The sequence below is a fragment of the Pseudophryne corroboree genome, chromosome 2 (assembly GCF_028390025.1).
Source record: "Pseudophryne corroboree isolate aPseCor3 chromosome 2, aPseCor3.hap2, whole genome shotgun sequence".
NCBI lineage: Eukaryota > Metazoa > Chordata > Amphibia > Anura > Myobatrachidae > Pseudophryne > Pseudophryne corroboree.
This window is the reverse complement of record NC_086445.1, coordinates 603723196-603741847: the sequence shown is the minus strand read 5'-3', so window position 1 is coordinate 603741847 and position 18652 is coordinate 603723196. Positions and strand designations below refer to the sequence as shown.

Sequence of the window (18652 nt, the reverse complement as noted above, 5' to 3'; positions counted from 1 at the left end):
GCTATCCCTATATTTCATAACCTGAGGGGGCTTCACAAAGATATACTGTATTACGTATTTTTCTCTGTGATTTAGTCACCATATCTCTCCTTTATCTCTGCTGGTGCTGACTACACTGCACAGGGGTTTGGGCTAGAGGTATTGTGCTGCTGACAAATTGTACTGTGTTACTTGATACTGCAAGTTATATCATAACATAGCTTCTGAGGGTAATGGTTCTGGGGCTGGACACACTGCCAGTGTTGCTGAAGCCACAGATACCTATGAGGAGAATATAGCAGCTTTGGGCTCTGGTTCTGGGGGCTCCTTGCCCCCCAGTGGGACTGTGGCAACGGAGGCACATACTGACCCTCCTTGGGCCGCTTTTTCCACGCTTCTGCATACGCTAGTTAATAAACTAACACCCCCTATGGGACCCCCAATGCTGGTACAACCGTATGTGGTCCCTGCAGCTAACCTGCCGTGGGCAGACGATTTATCTGCTCAATTAAAGAAGTTGAACCAGTCCCTGACTACTAAAAAGTCTGACCAACGCTCGTCTAAGTCCAAGAGGTCCTCTAAGCGAGCGCTCGTCTCCTCACAATCCACTGCTGTCACTGACATCTCGTCTGATGAAGACAGCACATACACTGACTCCACAGGTTCTGACTCAGATACGGCTGATGGGGAGGGTAGTTCACATGTGGATGTTCCTGATCTTTTGGAGGCTATTAAGTTAATTCTGCAGATTACGGCTGATCCCAAGCCATCCGTTCCTCCTAAGAAACCAGATAGGTTCAAGCGTCAGAAGGTGATTAAACAAGTTTTACCTCACTCTGACCACCTAGTGGATATACGTCAGGAACCCTGGCAAAGCCCGGGTACGAAGTTTGTGCCTCAAAAGAAGATGCTGGCTCGCTATCCCCTCGCGTCAGAGCTTTCTAAGAATTGGGAAATGCCTCCTCCAGTAGACTCACGTGGCTAGGATGGTGGTTTCCTCAGCTCTACCTGTCACTACCGTGCTAGACAATGCTTGTCATATATTGTCACAGCTTCTCGCTATATTAAAGAGGCGGCTTCTGATGCCGGTATCCTAGCAGCCAAGGCCTCTACTACGTCAGTCCTGGCTCGCAGGATATTGTGGCTGAGATCCTGGTCTGTGGATATGGACTCTAGAAAAACCAAGGGGGATATTCTGTTTGGGGAGGACTTAAAATAAAATAGTGGCTGACTTGGCTACTGCCAAAACTGCCTGTCTGCCTAATACAGCTCCTTCTGTGTCGAAGGCCAAAGGCACGTCCTTTCGCTCCTTTCGTCCTTCAGGTATAGCAAAAGGTCAGGCGTACCGTAAGCAGGGCCGCACTTCCAAACCTGGTAAGCCGAAGCCCAAAAGAGCCTGGGCTGCCCGTCAGCCAGCAGCCAAGACCGATAAGCCTGCCGCATGACGGGGCGGGCCTCCCCCTGGGGGATCCCAGGGTGGGGGGCCGGCTTCTAGGGTGTACCCAGGAATGGTTGAAAACCACTTCAGATGCCTGGGTACGGGAAGTCGTCACTCGAGGTTACGCCATAGCCTTCAAAAACCGACCCCCTCATCGATTTTGCCAGACAGATGTCCTGTCGGACCAGACAAAGGCAGACACTCTGCATTCGGTGATACAGACCCTCCTGGATACAGGAGTCTTAGTACAGGTGCCTCTTGCTCAGAGGGGCAGGGGGTACTATTCTCCGCTGTTTCTAGTCCCGAAACCGAATGGGTCCTCCCGGCCCATTCTCAACCTCAAGGCACTGAACAAGTTTGTGAAGGTTTCCAAGTTCCGTATGGAAACCCTTCGCTCTATAGTTCTGGCCTTGGAACCTGGGGACTATATGGTCTCCCTGGACATACAGGATGCTTACCTGCATATTCCTATAGCAGTGTCACATCAACAATACCTGAGGTTCGCTATTGGCAACCTCCATTACCAGTTTCGGGCATTACCTTTTGGTTTAACAACGACTCCGCGAGTCTTCACCAAAGTTATGGCGGTGATGACGGTGGTACTCCGCCGTCAAGGGGTCAGGATACTGCCGTATCTGGACGATTTGTTAATCCTGGCAAATTCCCCAGATCTTCTCCTGTGTCATCAGGATATGACGGTCCGGTTTCTACAAGCCCACGGGTGGCTCATCAACTGGAAGAAATCCTCCCTGGTCCCTGCTCAGAGCATGGTGCATCTGGGAGTGCTGTTGGACACTCACAACCAGAGGTTGTTCTTGTCTCAGGAGAAAGTCCTGAAACTTCAGGACAGGACTCGTTGCTTCCTTTCTCGTCCGCAAGTGTCGATACATTCAGCAATGCAGGTGCTGGGCCTCATGGTATCAGCATTCGACATGGTGGAGTATGCTCAATTCCATTCTCTCCCCCTTCAGAAGCTGATTCTAGCCAAGTGGGACGGCCTGCCTCACCGGATCAGGTCTCAAATTATTTCTTTGACTCTGGAGGTCCGTCTGTCGCTGCTCTGGGGGCTCCAGGACCGACAATTGTGCAGAGGCCGTCCCTTCTGGATATCCAACTGGGTCCTGTTGACGACAGATGCTAGTCTAAGAGGTTGGGGTGCGGTGCTGGAGCAGCACTCCTTGCAGGGTCGGTGGACCAAGGAGGAATCTCTCCTCTCGATCAACATTCTGGAATTGCGGGCGGTCTTCAATGCGTTGAACCTAGCCCAGCATTTGATTCAGAACCGTCCTGTTCAAGTACAGTCGGACAACGCCACCACAGTGGCTTACATAAATCATCAAGGCGGCACTCAAAGCCGTTTGGCAATGAAGGAAGCCTCACGGATTCTATGTTGGGCAGAACGCCATCTACCGGCAATATCGGCAATATTCATTCCGGGAGTCCTGAATTGGGAAGCAGACTTTCTCAGTCGTCAGGACGTGCATGCCGGCGAATGGGGCCTTTATCCAGAAGTGTTTCAACTCCTCGTGGAAAGGTGGGGTCTTCCAGATGTGGATCTGATGGCGTCTCGACACAATCACAAGGTTCCGGTCTTCGGAGCAAGGACAAGGGATCCTCAAGCAGCATTCGTGGATGCGCTGGCAGTGCCGTGGAGGTTTTGGCTGCCGTACGTGTTCCCTCCGGTGTCACTCCTGCCCAGGGTAATTCGGAAGTTCAAGCAAGAAAAAGGAAATCTGCTTCTCATATCTCCGGCGTGGCCCAGACGGCATTGGTTCTCAGACCTGCAAGGCCTATCGTCAGAGCGTCCACTTCTACTTCCACAACGCCCAGGCCTCCTCGTTCAGGGCCCCTGTGTCTACCAGGACCTAGCCCGGCTGTCTTTGACGGCGTGGCTCTTGAAGCTTCCGTCTTAAGAGCTAAGGGTTTTTCTGAAGAGGTCATTAAAACTATGTTGCGGGCCCGGAAACCGGCCTCTGCTCGGTTTTACCATCGGGTTTGGCATTCCTACTTTGTTTGTTTGGTGCGCGTCTAACCATTATGACGCTTCCAAGTTTAGTACAGCCAAACTTTTGGCTTTTCTACAGCAGGGCCTAGATTTAGGCCTGCGTCTGGCCTCCCTCAAGGTTCATATTTCTGCCTTTCGGTGTGGTTTCAGAGAAAAATTGCGACTTTACCTGATGTTCATACTTTCACTCAGGGTGTGTTGCGTATCCAACCTCCCTATGTCCCGCCTGTGGCTCCTTGGGACTTGTCAGTGGTTTTGGAGGCGTTACAAGAGTCTCCATTTGAACCTCTTGGTTCAGCTGACCTTAAGTGGCTTTCCCTTAAGGTGGTGTTTCTGTTGGTTATTGCCTCTGCTAGAAGAGTGTCGGATTTGGGTGCCTTGTCTTGTAGTTCCCCATATCTGATTTTTCACCGTGACCGGGCGGTTCTTAGGACTCGTCCCGGATATTTGCCTAAGGTGGTTTCTTCATTCCACCTTAATCAGGAGATTGTGGTTCCAGCTTTTGTCTCTCCTGATTTGTCTCCCAAAGAGCGGTCTTTGGATGTGGTACGGGCTCTCCGTATCTATGTGAAGAGAACTGCTTCTATTCGAAAGTTTGATTCTCTTTGTTTTGTTTGGATTTCACAAACGTGGCTGGCCTGTTCACAAGCAGACCCTGGCCAGGTGGATCAGAATGGTGATTGCGCATGCTTATGTGAAGGCTGGTCTGTCAGCTCCTGTTCACATTACGGCCCATTCTACTCGGTCTGTTGTACCTTCTTGGGTGGCCCAACGTGGTGCGACCCTTGATCAATTGTGCAAGGCGGCTACGTGGTCCTCCGAGAACACGTTCATAAGGTTCTATGCCTTCGATACTGCCGCTTCCCAGGATGCTTCCTTTGGACGCCGGGTTCTTGTGCCTGCTACAGTGTGTCCCCTCCCATAAGGAACTGCTTTTAGGACATCCCCATTGTCCAGACTTGTGGAGCCCAGTGTACCCCGCAGCAGAAAACGAGTTTTATGGTAAGAACTTACCCTTGTTAAAACTCTTTCTGCGAGGTACACTGGGCTCCACAAGGCGCCCACCCTGACGCACTTAGCTTCTTTGGGTTGATATGGCATTAGCCGCTGACACTTCTCTTGTCGTGAGAGTGTGGTGTATGTGGCTACTAACCGTTGTCGTCTCTTTTCCTGCTACTGCATTGGGCTGGTTAACTAAACTGAGCTCCTGTGCTGGGAGGTGGGGTGATATAGGAGGCGGCGCTATGCATATTGGGAAGAAGGTCAAAGCTTTGAGCCTGTTGGTGCCTCGGTTTAAGATCCTACTCTACACCCCATTGTCCAGACTTGTGGAGCCCAGTGTACCTCGCAGAAAGAGTTTTAACAAGGTAAGTTCTTACCATAAAACTCGTTTTTCGCCTGTTTTAGGTCGAATTTAAATTCGACCTATTCGATGCCTGTGCCGTTTTTTCGACTGGTCAAAAATCTGTATGGGCAGAAACCACGTGAATCGGCGAATTTGCCACCGAGCCACGTGTTTTGTCAAATTTGCAGGTGTTTTCGTCAGTTTTTGGGTCCATTTTTCTCCATGCCGATTCGACAAAAAAACCTGGAAAGGCTTGGGCGAAATCGCCTGCTATTGAATACACACACGACTAATTAGTGCCGATTTTCCGACTGTTGGAAAATTCGACACTAACTGAATACACCACTTAGTGGAAAAATAATCTGTACCAAGGCCATACCATTGATTATGTGTATAACTACTAATGAGAGGTCTTCTTACCTTACCTTTATTTCTTGAACCACTCTCGTAGCATATGCAGCACATGCCATATTGTCCTGTTTATCAGCTAAAATGCTCTAAAGCTGGGTACAGACTGGAGCAATGGGGATGCTTTCCGTCATAGCAACAAATCACTGTCAGACCGAATTGCCTGTACACACTAGGGCAATTTTAGTGAAGGATGGAAAAAACAGGTTCCATCCTTCGTTAACATAACACAGGTCGTTGGTGACGGACGCTCGGTTTGATGTGTTTGTCACTCCTGCATATGCTATACATTATCCAATTATGGGGCTGAACGGACAGTTATCAGCTAATCAGTCTGATAATTGGATAATGTGTACCTAGCTTTACTGTGTTCAGATGGGGAAAAATAGCCTGTAGTGAAGAAGTGTGTTTTAAGAGAGCACTACAAAGATTGAAGGTTGGGGACAGCCTGGGCAGGTGGGGCATTGAGTCCCATAAGTGGCAATGTCCTAGAGGTTTTAATGAGAGATGATTACCAAAGAGAATGAGAAGTGTAGGTCGTCTGATTAAAGAGTGAAAAGGGACGTATATTGTGACAAAGTCAGACAAATATGGATGACAAAAGCCAGCAATGTTTATTTTTTTCAAATTTTAATATTTTTGTATAAAATGTATTTCACAATACAAAGAGACAAATACACTAATCACAATCGGAGAAAGCCAGCATTTACGATACACGTATTATACATTATATGTCTAAAACCCTAAAAGAAATACACGAGAAAAGAAAAATCATCACCAATTATCATCTCCTCCTCCTCATCTGTCCAACCCCGCAGAACACCACCGTGCACCTCAGCAAGTCTCTAGATTAGCGCTTTTGCATTAAGGAGATGACATAGTAGATGTATCTATTGCATAAGGAGTTGTTTTGAATTCAGACACTTTTTCCACACTTTATCAAATTTTTATTCCACTTGTCTTAGTAGGTATGAATATTTCTTGTGAGCCATAGTATTATTAACCAAAGATTATCCACTGTTTAAGTATTGGACCACCTTAGGTAATCCAAGTACGGGCTATACATAGTACTTTAGCAAGGCTGCATTTATTCACCACATATTGCTTAGTTTAAGGTGCTGTATTTAATAGTATGAGTGAGATATTGTAGGAGGATAATGGGGTGCAAGTGCATGGATTTGCTGAAATGTGCAGGAGGATGAGGAGCATCAAGAGAGGAAGATCAATTTTGCAATAGTATTAAGGATGGATTGTAGAGGTAGAAAGGTGGGTGAGGGAAAGGGAGGTTAGTAGGAGGTTTCCGTAATTAAAGTGTGAGGTAACAAGAGAATGGATAATGACGTTTGCAACATCTTAAGTGAAAATATTCTAGCAGTGTTTCAAAGGAGACGGACTGGATGTGTAGACGTACGTAAGCTGGGGGCAGTGTCATTGATGACTGCAAAACAATGAGTTTGAGGAAGGGGGAGATAGTGATATTCTCAGTCATAAGGGAGACTAGAGAAGTAGTAGTAAAAATATGAACGTTCAGACAAGTAGGACAGAACCGTGGGTCTTGAGGAGAATAAAAGAAGTTGACTGTATTAGAAGCTGCAGAGCGGTCAGGGGGATGAATAGAAATGATCCTTTGATTTAGTAGATTATCTTACCTCCGCCGCAAGCCTGGGCGTGATCCGTCATGCGGGCACTCCCCTGATTTGTCCTGCAGCTTGCTGCGGTGCCTGTGACTCTGTGCCAGTGCCTCTCTGTCCTGTGGCCATGGTGACTGTCTCCGGCCACAGCACGCCAAGGTTCCTGCCGCTCACCTTCATGGGTAGCACCATGACAGTCTCCAGTCAGCTGACATTCCTGGAGCCAATCTGGATACACTTCCATATCATGTGAGCTCCTCATCCACTCAGCTGTAAGCACTGGTTATAAGTTCCAGGTCTCAACACTAGCAAGCTGTCAGTGCTTCGGTGTCTCTAAGCCTGGAGTGAGCTCCAGAATCTCCTGCTGGTAATAGACTCAGTGCAGTTGTCATCTTACGCACTCCCTAACTCCCTGTATGATTTAAAGGGCCATCACTGCCTCTACATCTTGGCATCTCCAGATTCACTGGAAGTCCTCCAGTGATCCAGAGGGATTTTCCTAAATCCCTTACTGGCATTAGAGACTCTGCTGGTTCCCAGTAAAACCGCTGCGCAAGATAGTGCACCTCAGTGTCCGGAAAACCTGCCACTGCTGTCTAACCATCTTGCAGCATTAACCAGAACTCGGTGCAGAATCATTACATATAACAGCACCTGGAAAACCAGCAGTGCTGACACTGCACTCTACAGTGTTTGGAATTTCACCGTGTTGCCACAGTTTGCCCAGCATCTGGATACCTGCATTGCTGATGCCCTCAGCTTCTTCTACAATTATTGTGCTGGTGCTACCCAGTCTTCAGTGAACTCCCTGCATTGCTGATGCCCTCCGCTTCTTCTACAATTATTGTGCTGGTGCTACCCAGTCTTCAGTGAACTACCTGCATTGCTGATGCCCTCAGCTTCTTCTACAATTATTGTGCTGGTGCTACCCAGTCTTCAGTGAACTACCTGCATTGCTGATGCCCTCAGCTTCCTTCTACAATTATTGTGCTGGTGCTACCCAGTCTTCAGTGAACTACCTGCATTGCTAATGCCCTCAGCTTCTTCTACAATTATTGTGCTGGTGCTACCCAGTCTTCAGTGAACTATCTGCATTGCTGATGCCCTCAGCTTCCTTCTACAATTATTGTGCTGGTGCTACCCAGTCTTCAGTGAACTCCCTGCGTTGCTGATGCCCTCAGCTTCTTCTACAATTATCGTCCTGGTGCTATCCAGTCTTCAGTGAACTCCCTGCGTTGCTGATGCCCTCAGCTTCCTTCACAGTTATTGCGCTGGTTCCAACCAGCCTTCAGTGAATCTCCTGCATTGCTGGCTTCTCCTAGCATTCTGTCATTTCACCAGTTCTCACGTGACTCTCCGTTAGGTGACAACCTAGCTACTCATTGCACTGGTGACTCTCACCACCAGTGTTCCAGTACCTATAGCTGGTCACCTTTTCTCATAGAGCCTACTGCCTAACTGCTACGTCTGCATGAGCAGATCATTCATTAAGCCAGCCCTATTCTGTCCTCAGCGCTCAAGACCAAACCCAGTGTCCAGTACTAGTCCGGGTTCACAAACAATCTCAGCCATGACAGTGAGGTAGGATCAAGAGATGGTTTCTTGAAAATGAAAGAGTAGTGCGTTTTTGAAGAGGGAAGGGAAAATACTCATGGAAGGGTGAGCTAGGAGCAAGCAAGCAAGCACTGGTGGGTAGTTTATGTTGGTATTGGGGTTTAATGGGGTCAAATGGACTATCCATATCTCATTATGAATGAGAGGTATTTTACATTGATCCTGGCCCTTGCAATATACAGCACGCTGATGCCCAGCTACAGATGGAGCCAGTGATGCAACTGGTCAAGAGCAAGAGGATACCTCCTAATGAGCAGACATGATCACCAATGAGAGATACTACTGGCCCAGAGACTTCAGTGATGGATAGAAATGTTAGGTTGTGATTTACTGTATACAACTATGTTGGGGATGCAGCTACCAATGTATATCTGCGCTGAAAAACCACTAATTTGAGCATAGGTACAGTCAGTAAGGGAAGCAACCAACTCCATGTTACCTCCTATATGCTGATCCTCCCTACTCATGTGGTACTGTGCTGAGGAGTGAGCTGAAGGGAAGATCTCCTCCTTCATCAGACACTGATGCAAGATGCTGTAAAAGAAAGAAATACATACTGCCATAAGGTCAGAAATTGACTTTCCAATTGGAGAAGTAGAAGGAGAGACTCAACTGACTGAGGAAGTAGGGACTAGGTATGTTGGGAAACTGGAAAGGGCAGGGTCTTTAAGGCCGGGCACACATTAGGCCGATATCTGCACGATTTTCCATATCGGAGTGAGAAATCATGCATACAGTATCGCCTTATATGCATGTAAATTGCACTCTCCCATGGGTCGCATGTGACATCTTCTGGTCAGCCGTTCAACTCTGCCAACCAGAAGATGTCACATGTGACCCGGTGCAGTTTAATGAGATGTCGTTCTGTTTATTACATCGGGTAATGTGTACTGGCATCTGCACGATTGCCGGTCGTGCATGTGTACCTGGCCTCCGGAGTAGGTGAACATAGTATCATAAGTAGCATTTAAATCTTGAAGAATAAATAATGAATCATGGACATTAGCAGCCAGAAGGTCATTCGAAACTTTAGCTAGGGCTATTTGATTTCATAACCTGAGAGCATTTTTGGAGAGAGAGGTTCCAAAAAAGAATTAATGTGGATTGCCAAATAGTAAAATTCTGACTCCTATGCATTAAATAAAAAAAATAAAAAAAGTTGAAATTGTAGACTTCAAAGGATTTGACTGGGAAGACAGACAGAAAATAGATGATCGTAGCATGTCTATTCACCACCCTCCTGCCTGCACACAGGTATGTAATTTTAACTATAATCTCCATAGGACAGATCAGCGAGGGAGGCAGATGTGCAGGTCATCTAGGGTCCGATGACAATCATTTGGTTCAAAGATCTGGCAAGGAATACATTGTAGGTTTTGGATTTCTTGATCTTGAAGAAGAAGATTGAGGAACATATTCAATAAAGGGAGGACAAGGCATTAAAAAAGTACTTCTGGAAGGCAGATGGTTGTGCATTCATAGATTGTATGATGAAAAGGAAGGTTGAAACCAAGTGAACCTAATATAATTGCTACTGTAGGTAACTACAATAATCAGTGGAAAATGTGACTTTGCTCAGCAAGTGGCACATACCTGATAGACGTTCTGACTGTGAAGTTGACTAAAGTCTTGTTCCTCACTAGTTAACCAGTGATAACCTATCACATTAAGCAAATCTTTTTCCTAATTCAATTGTTTGTGCTTCCAAGACTGACCTTTGAATAACTTTGTTGTCAGTGACTTGGCCAGATCATACACGCTACTGCTACACAACAACCACTGTAGGACAATTGGCTTTGTATTGCTGCTTGTGACCAGATAATAATTCCACATTCCCAATAATGATAGTGTCCTCAGCAGGCATGTTTGTAAGTGCTCAGTATATGATCACACATTGGTGGTCATTCCGAGTTGTTCGCTCGCAAGCTGCTTTTAGCAGCTTTGCACACGCTAAGCCGCCGCCTACTGGGAGTGAATCTTAGCATAGTAAAATTGCGAACGAAAGATTAGCAGAATTGCGAATAGATACTTCTTAGCAGTTTCTGAGTAGCTCCAGACTTACTCGGCAACTGCGATCAGTTCAGTCCGTTTCGTTCCTGGTTTGACGTCACAAACACTCCCAGCGTTCGCCCAGACACTCCCGCGTTTTTCCCAGAAACTGCAGCGTTTTTTCACACACACCCATAAAACGGCCTGTTTCCGCCCAGAAACACCCACTTCCTGTCAATCACATTACAATCACCAGAACGAAGAAAAAACCTCGTAATGCCGTGAGTAAAATACCTAACTGCATAGCAAATTTACTTGGCGCAGTCGCACTGCGGACATTGCGCATGCGCATTAGCGACTAATCGCTCCGTTGCGGAAAAAAAATAACGAGCGATCAACTCGGAATGAGGGCCATTGTCCCTATCGGCCAATGGCAGTAATGGGCTGCATCAGAGTTGTTGGAAACTATTACTAGGAAGTAGACCGTTAACTTCTAAAGGTATGCAAAGTATTTTGTGTCCTTTGTGATGGAGTGGAGGGTATTTGAGGATTTGATGAGGGGGACAGTGGAGGATTTCTGAATGGTAGAAAGAGCCTTGCAACAGGTTTCACAATTGACTGTGTCAGGGGAGAATTAAGAGAGTAGGGGGCCCGTGTGTCATCTCTATCCAGGCCTCCACCCCACTAACTGGTGGCAGAATAGTAGACTTGGTGCTGTGCCAGAGTCTACAAGCTGCTATACTGCTCGTACTGCGCATACACAGCTCTCTGGGAAAATGGCGTGGCGGCCATTTGTCTAGTGACTTGTCGAGTGCAGATTGCTAGGAAAATAACACTGTCATTTTCCAGATGATATGTGCAGTGCTGCATCTGCAGTTGTCGGACACCTAAGAGGTAAGTATTGTAGAACATGAATGTAGGTTGTGCGTCCCTGCATCCATTATAGATACGCCACTTGGCTGTGTACGTTCTTGAAGTTGGTATGTGGGGGACCACTTTCTCTTGATCACATGATATGCGCTTTCTGTAAGCCTTTATCATATCCCGTTCACAGGAAATACATATATATTTTTTTATTTTGAACCGAAGCAGTCCTTCTGTGCTGCAACACTACACATGCTGCAAGCCCTGTCCGCATAGCTGAAATTCCTTAGTGTGTGCTTTAGCCCTGGGGCTGGTGAGAAGGAAATGTAAAACTATTACTTTCTTCGATTCTGCCATATGAACACTTGCAGCAAGACCAATAAAATTTGATGGACCTTATTCTTGTGTGTATTGTATCATTGACTTGAACATTTTAATGTCTGTTTTCGAGTGAAAATTGTGGAGTGAATGGATACTGATACTCTGTAAACTTGGGTGCAGAGGAAACAGAGTAGAAATGTAATTGTCCCATTTAATGACTAGGAATAAAATCATTATTGACATACTGCTTCCTGGCTGGGAAGAACGCTGAATATGAGGCCCCGGTGATCAGATGCTGCATTGTACGCTGTACGAGGTCTCCCCCCTCATTTGTAGCAATGCTGTGGAAAGAGTCAAAGGAGCATCTTCATTTTTCCATGCACATAAAAATTTCCTTCCCTGTAAAGTAACGTGCATATGTATATATGGGATGTAGTTATGTGACCATGTTTGGGAGAATCATCTCGCATTTCATGATCTGTCAGCCTGGAAAAACCAATCAGAGCAACTTCTTCATTCATCCGTGTTCCATTGCATTTATTTACAATACATTTGTACAAGTAGCAGAAATTTCTGTTGCGTGTATGTTGTGCACTTTTACCTCTTAATCCAGGATGTTGTCTGGACATCCTATATTTGACTACAGTACAGTACTTCTCACACAATGGTAGCTGCAGATCCATGAGATTCCAAACATGTATGTTACCTTTCTCTGTAGTAGCATGTAACACAAGGTCTATTATACACTGTACTCTTCTCTTACTCCATTGTACCTTGCCATTTCCATGGCAATGAGAGAAGGGGGGAGCCTACTGCTCAATGCAGTGTTGCTTATTTAACTGTTATGCTGCTGGCACAGCTGACACTGGCACTATATACTTCAAGGGCTGGACCCTGCCTTTATTTCACAAATTACTTTTTCTCATCATGCCATGGGGAGGGGGGAGGGGATGCAGTCAATTTACCTCCAATCAAAATCCCGACGGTCGAAATCCCAACAGCAATTGACCAACAGTCAAAATCCCGACATGGACAAAATACCGACATATAAATACCGACAAGGTCAAAATAACGACATGTAAAATGCCGACAGGTCAAAATGCCGACATGATTTTTTCATTGAAACCGACTTGTTCATACTTTACTATCCCAGTGAACCTGGAGGGGGAATATAATAGTGTGCCGAGCACAGCGGTACACTTATATGGTGTCTATGTCGACATACACAAAAAAGAAAAAAAGAAAAACGCATGTCGGTATTTTAACATGTCGGTATTTTGACCTTGTCGGTATTTTAAATGTCGGTATTTTGTCCATGTCGGGATTTTGACCATCGGTCAATTGCTATCGGAATTTCGACCGTCGGGATTTTGATTGGAGGTATTTCATACCGATTCATACCGGGTGGCATAAGGACTATAAATGCATACAGATTCCCATTGCAAACAACTTTTGTTCTATACTGCTTGGGAGCTGTAGTATACTGCACTGTTGCCAGTAATTTTGTAAAGGTGTGTTTTTTTTCGTTTTTTTTTTTCTTTTTCTTTTCTTGTCCTTACATCTCCTTATAATTTCTTGGCACCTTTTCACGCTTCTTGGAATGATTTTGCATGTTTTGTGAAGCTTTCCAAATCCGATTTGCTACCTACAGCAACATAGTACTGTACTTAAGTTTTCAGGTTAACCCCTATGAGGTATCTTTTAGAATTATGGAGTAATATGTAATATCTCACAGTTAAACCCTGCTAACCCTCAGCACAAGAGTAAACTTCCATTTTAGTTTTAGAGGTTTCATTTTCTTCTCTCATTGGTTAGAAAGAGTTTTAACCAGACCAATGGCTACAACCATATAAGGCACTGTGTACAGTTGTGTTGATTTATAACAAAAGTCTCAAAAGACAACACTGTAACATCCTTGGCCTGATCTATGAATCCATCAGCATTTCTGCTCCTATGGAGATTTGCTGGCTTTTACACAAGCTCATCACCCTGAACTGCCAATAACCGATTGCATACTGTAGTTAAAGCTACATCCTTTTTCAATTGTCTTATTTATTTTACTGCTGCTTTATACCTAAGATGGGCGCACACTAGACCATTATCTGGAAGTTTACCTGACAGATCTGGCTAGTTGGAATCACGGCTTTAACCAATTTTCATGAACAACAGTTTGTCCATTTCCAGTGATTGGGAGTAAATGGTCGATTGTCATTTGCAGTCATCCATTACCAGATTTTCATTCCAATCAGCCTGATCTGCCAGATAATTGTATAGTTTATACCCAGCTTAAGAAAAGGCAGGTTTATTTATTCAGCTGAGCCCAATCCTTGGGGGTCTGGGACTGAGGGTCGACGGCACAAAGGTCGACACACCTTAGGTCGACGCCAATTGGTCGACACACCTTAGGTCAACATGGACAAAAGGTCGACATGAGTTTTTTATGTTTTTTTGGTGTCGTTTTCTTCGTAGAGTGACCGGGAACCCCAATTAGTGCACCGCGTCCCCTCGCATGGCTCGCTTCGCTCGCCATGCTTCGGGCATGGTGCCTTCGCTTCGCTCGGCACACTTTACCGTTCCAATCGTAGTCCACGTGGATCGTTAAGTATGAAAAGGTTCAAAAAAAGAAAAAAATCGTGAAAAACTCATGTCGACCGTTTTCCATGTCGACCGTTTTCCATGACCTTTTTTCCATGTCGACCTTTTTCCATGTCGACCTTTTTCCATGTCGACCTTTTGTCCATGTCGACCTAATGTGTCGACCAATTGGCGGCGACCTAAGGTGTGTCGACCTTTGTGCTGTCGACCTGGAGTCCGGATACCATCCTTGGGAGATCAGACTCCAGATCATACTGCAGACCTGGTTACAGATTCTACATCCTATCCATTCATACACACTTTTCGGCAGACCTCCAATCAGCATCTACTGAAACAATCTGCTGAAAAAATAGATTCAGCGGTCACTGCCCATAGGGTATTTACTTCTTTTAATATAAACTTGACAATTATTTTTTTTTTTTTATATATACAATTTTCTTTCTGTTGTATAGCAAACGGAAGACAAATTCCTAGTATACGCAAGTATACCTGGCCAATAAAGCTGATTCTGGTTCTTACAGTGGGCTTATTGGTAATACTGAAGTATTCATTACCTACTGAGGAATATCTCCTTTTTAAACTGTATGCTGCCAATATCGCTAGTTTTCGTTGCTGTGTAATTGTAAATAAATGGTCCCATTTGTTATATTTATATACTGTGATTTGGAATGGTGTTGGAGCAAAATGGAGGATTAGTTGGTACCTTGAGTGTCTGGATACTTGCTGAAAATCCTTGGCCACGTCCATCTGAAGGGATATCATTGAGGCACAAAATACTACAATATCTGGTACGCATATCACATTTAGCCTTTCAAAGAAGGTGAACGCCCCTACATGTTTCGTCGCTGGGACTTCGTCAGAGGTACTAAGTCCCAGTGACGAAACGTGTTGGGATGTGGCCTAGCGTGTTGATGATGTGAGGAGATCGAAGCCCTTGAATGTGGATATGGTACTGGAGATCTGTGCCTGGCAATCATTGCACTAAAGTGACAGGATAATCTCCGATAAACCTCAAGCTGTTTACACTGGCGGTGGTTGTAACCTCTGTATTTGGTACGTGATTTTATCTGCTTTTACCCATTAAAAAATAACAGATACCCGCACTACGGAGTGCACCCTGTGTTTTCATTAATTCCAGATTGCTATTACCTGCTGTGGATTCAGGTTAAGGGGAAGACACGGCCCTATATGCAGAAGGTCTAAGTGCAATATTGGAAGCGGTCACTTCTCCACTTTTGAAAAAGGAAAGAAAAGACGTGACTTTGTCTTTGGGCAACAGTCTTAAGGATATTTAGAGGACTGGATTATTTGGACGTCTTTTTATTAAACGCATTAACTGTTTTATATTCAATATTATAAAAACATTAAGCCAGTTGTCCTTACTAGTTTAAAGATCCAAAGTGGTGCAGCATTCTAGGCATACAAAGAAAGTACACTTGCAATGGTACAATAGTGGCACACTATCCGTGCTGCAAGCACATTTGCCGGGTGCCCGCTGCAATGTCCCCGACTCAGCACCTTCTTCTGACAGACTCCTGTACTCTGTGCTGTCCTCGCACAAGGAGATATTACAGAGTGCAGGAGCCAGGCCAGGGACATCGTAGCGGGCACCCAGCAAATAGGCTTGCAGGAGGGAGCATCAGTGGACTGTGCCAGGATCCCTCCAGATCCGGCACCACCACCACGCTCACAGTGTACTGAGCTGCCGGGACCAGAGATCAGTCGCTAGCTCTGGTTTCAGCAGCCTGCACGCTATGCAACTGGTCAGCGGTTGGGTCTTCTGGTTTGTAAGCATGTTTAAAACCAGGAGACATGACAGGCAACCAGAATCAGATAAACAGGTTGGTCAGTGGAGGGTACACACTTGTCCAATGTCGGACAAAGTGGTCGGTTAAGAGTTGTATCTCCCGAGGATTGGACAAGTGTGCCCAGCTGTACCTTTGAGAAATATTTTGTACAGCTATTTAATTTTCTTGGGAAAGGTAATATGGCTACATATACTAATTGTTGGAACATGTTTATTTCAACATTCAAGCAGTTACTGAGGCGAGGGTCGCCTGATCTGTGTGTTGGAGCGTGCTTATGGGTTGAGATGGAGGGATGTGGGGGATTATGCTGAGATCGGGCATACTGAGAAGGGGTCTGTTCCAATGTTTCTTTACTCAGTACATCATATGTCATGTGACTGTGGTTGCCATGGTAATGACATGACACTTGCCAAACAAAATGGTTCCTAATAAATTGAGCAAAGATCAGAAAATACATTTACACAGCAGCTTGTGTAACAGTGAGATATCCAGGCCTGCTTGCAAACACTGGGAGTTTCTTCTCCATCCCGCCTTGTCGCTCCCTCTTACAGCTACATTCTCATCCCCACTGCATGCTGCTCTGCTCTTTAGTGCCCCGAGCGAGTGCCTCTGAATAAAACTATAAAATATAAACTTACCATATAAAAGGTGCTTCAACAAGCCTTTTCTCACCCTGCGGTTGCCTGCAGACACGTTAGTGTCTTGTGCTGCATCAGTCCAGTCACAGTGGTTGTGTCATCTGCTGCCATATGTCCAGTCCAGTGGTGCTGTATTGTCTTGCCTCAGTCCAGTGTTAGGGTCTTGTGCTGCATCAGTCCAGTCACAGTGGTGGTGTCCTCTGCTGCCATGTGTCCAGTGCTGCTGTATAAGTCCAGTCCATTGCAGTGGTGCTGTTGTCTTGCATCAGTCCAGTGGTAGTGTCCCTGTGCTGTCGCATAGGTCCAGCGGTACTGCCGCATAGGTCCAGCGGTACTGCCGTATAAATCCAGTCCAGTGATCCTGCAGTATATGTCGAGCGGTAGTGGCGTATAAGTCCAGTGATCCTGCCGTATAATTCCAGTTGTACTGGCGTATAAGTCCAGTCCAGTGATACTGCCGTATAATTATATATATATATATATATATATATATATATATATATATATATATATATATATATAATATTATACCCTGTTGCAAAGCGGATTACTGAGGCCATAATAACTATGCTGGTGCTAGACGTGCTTCCGGTATCTGCCATTAGTGCAGTGGGAATGCAGTGCCAACCCTAGATGGGCCAGGTGTTTGTGCTGCACACTTGTGTTGCTTAGCTCAGTCATACACCTACCTCATTGCCCTCTTTTACTTCTTGGCATGATGTGTTTGGGTACTATTTTTTTTTTTTTTTTTTTTTTTAAGTGCCATCCTGTCTGACACTGCAATGCCACTCCTAGATGGGCCAATTGTTTGTGTCGCTTAGCTTAGTCATACAGCTACCTCATTGCACCTCTTTTACATCTTTGCATGATGTGCTGTTCGGGTCCTTTTTTTTTTTTATATATATATCTGCACTCCTGTCTGACACTGCAGTGCCACTCCTAGATGGGCCAGGTGTTTGTGCCGCATAGCTTAGTCATACAGCAACCTTGGTGTACCTCTTTTTGATCTTTGCATCATGTGCTGTTTGGGGAATGTTTTTTTAAAGTGCCATCCTGTCTGACACTGCCGTATAACTCCAGGGGTACTGCCGACATAAGTTCACCAATTGCAGAATTTTTGAAAAATGACAGGGGCGTGCAGGAGATGCTGTCAGTGGACTGAAAAATAGCGGGCCACTTTTGACATTCAGCCACTGCATGCCACTACTAGATGGGCCAGGTGGTTGTGTCGCTTAGCTTAGTCATACAGCAACCTCGATGCACTTCTTTTTCTTCTTTGCATCATGTGCTGTTTGGGGCCTATTTTTTAAATCTGACATCCTGTTTGATATTGCAGTGCCACTACTAGATGGGCCAGGTGTTTGTGCCGCACACTTGTGTCGCCTAGCTTAGTCATACAGCCACCTCGGTGCAACCTTTTGGCCTAAAACAATATTGTGAGGTGTTCTGAATAGACTGGAAATTATTGTTATTGAGGATAATAATATCGTAGGGTCAAAATTACTCTCAAATTCAGATTTTAACCGTTTTTATGTTTTTTTAAAAAATCATCCAGATCCAAAAGCAAAACACGAAAGGGTGGTTTTGGCAAAAGCAATCCAAAACCAAAACACGAAAAGTGCCTGCCGCACATCTCTACTATGGACTCCTGTGTGACAGTGGCCAAATATGTGTAGGTGTTAAGCACTAATACAAAATGGCCGCTTTAGCCACTTTATGGTATGATTTTCAGTGTGGAACAATTAAATGCAGTGTTTTAAATGTGTCGTTGAAATCAACATATTTTCAATCATAGCAAATTTTATGTTACAAAAGATAACTTTAAACTTTTTTATTTTTTATTTGATTCCTTATTCTGTAATATTGTTCACCACTATTTTGCGTTTTTTCTATAATTAACATACAGTTAAAAAAAAATATTTACCTCTCTTACGAAATCATGCACCTTCTTTCCTCCTAAAGATGGGATTTTTTTTAAAGCAGCAAAGCATGCTATGTTTCCATAACTTTCTTTTGT

The 18652-nt window shown here is 45.1% G+C and overlaps 1 protein-coding gene across 7 annotated transcripts in view; it reads left to right on the top strand.

Moving 5' to 3' along the window:
* Positions 1 to 18652, top strand: part of RPS6KA1 (ribosomal protein S6 kinase A1) — a 324800-nt gene that overhangs the window by 47337 nt on the left and 258811 nt on the right. The gene's annotated exons all lie outside the window — the stretch shown is intronic.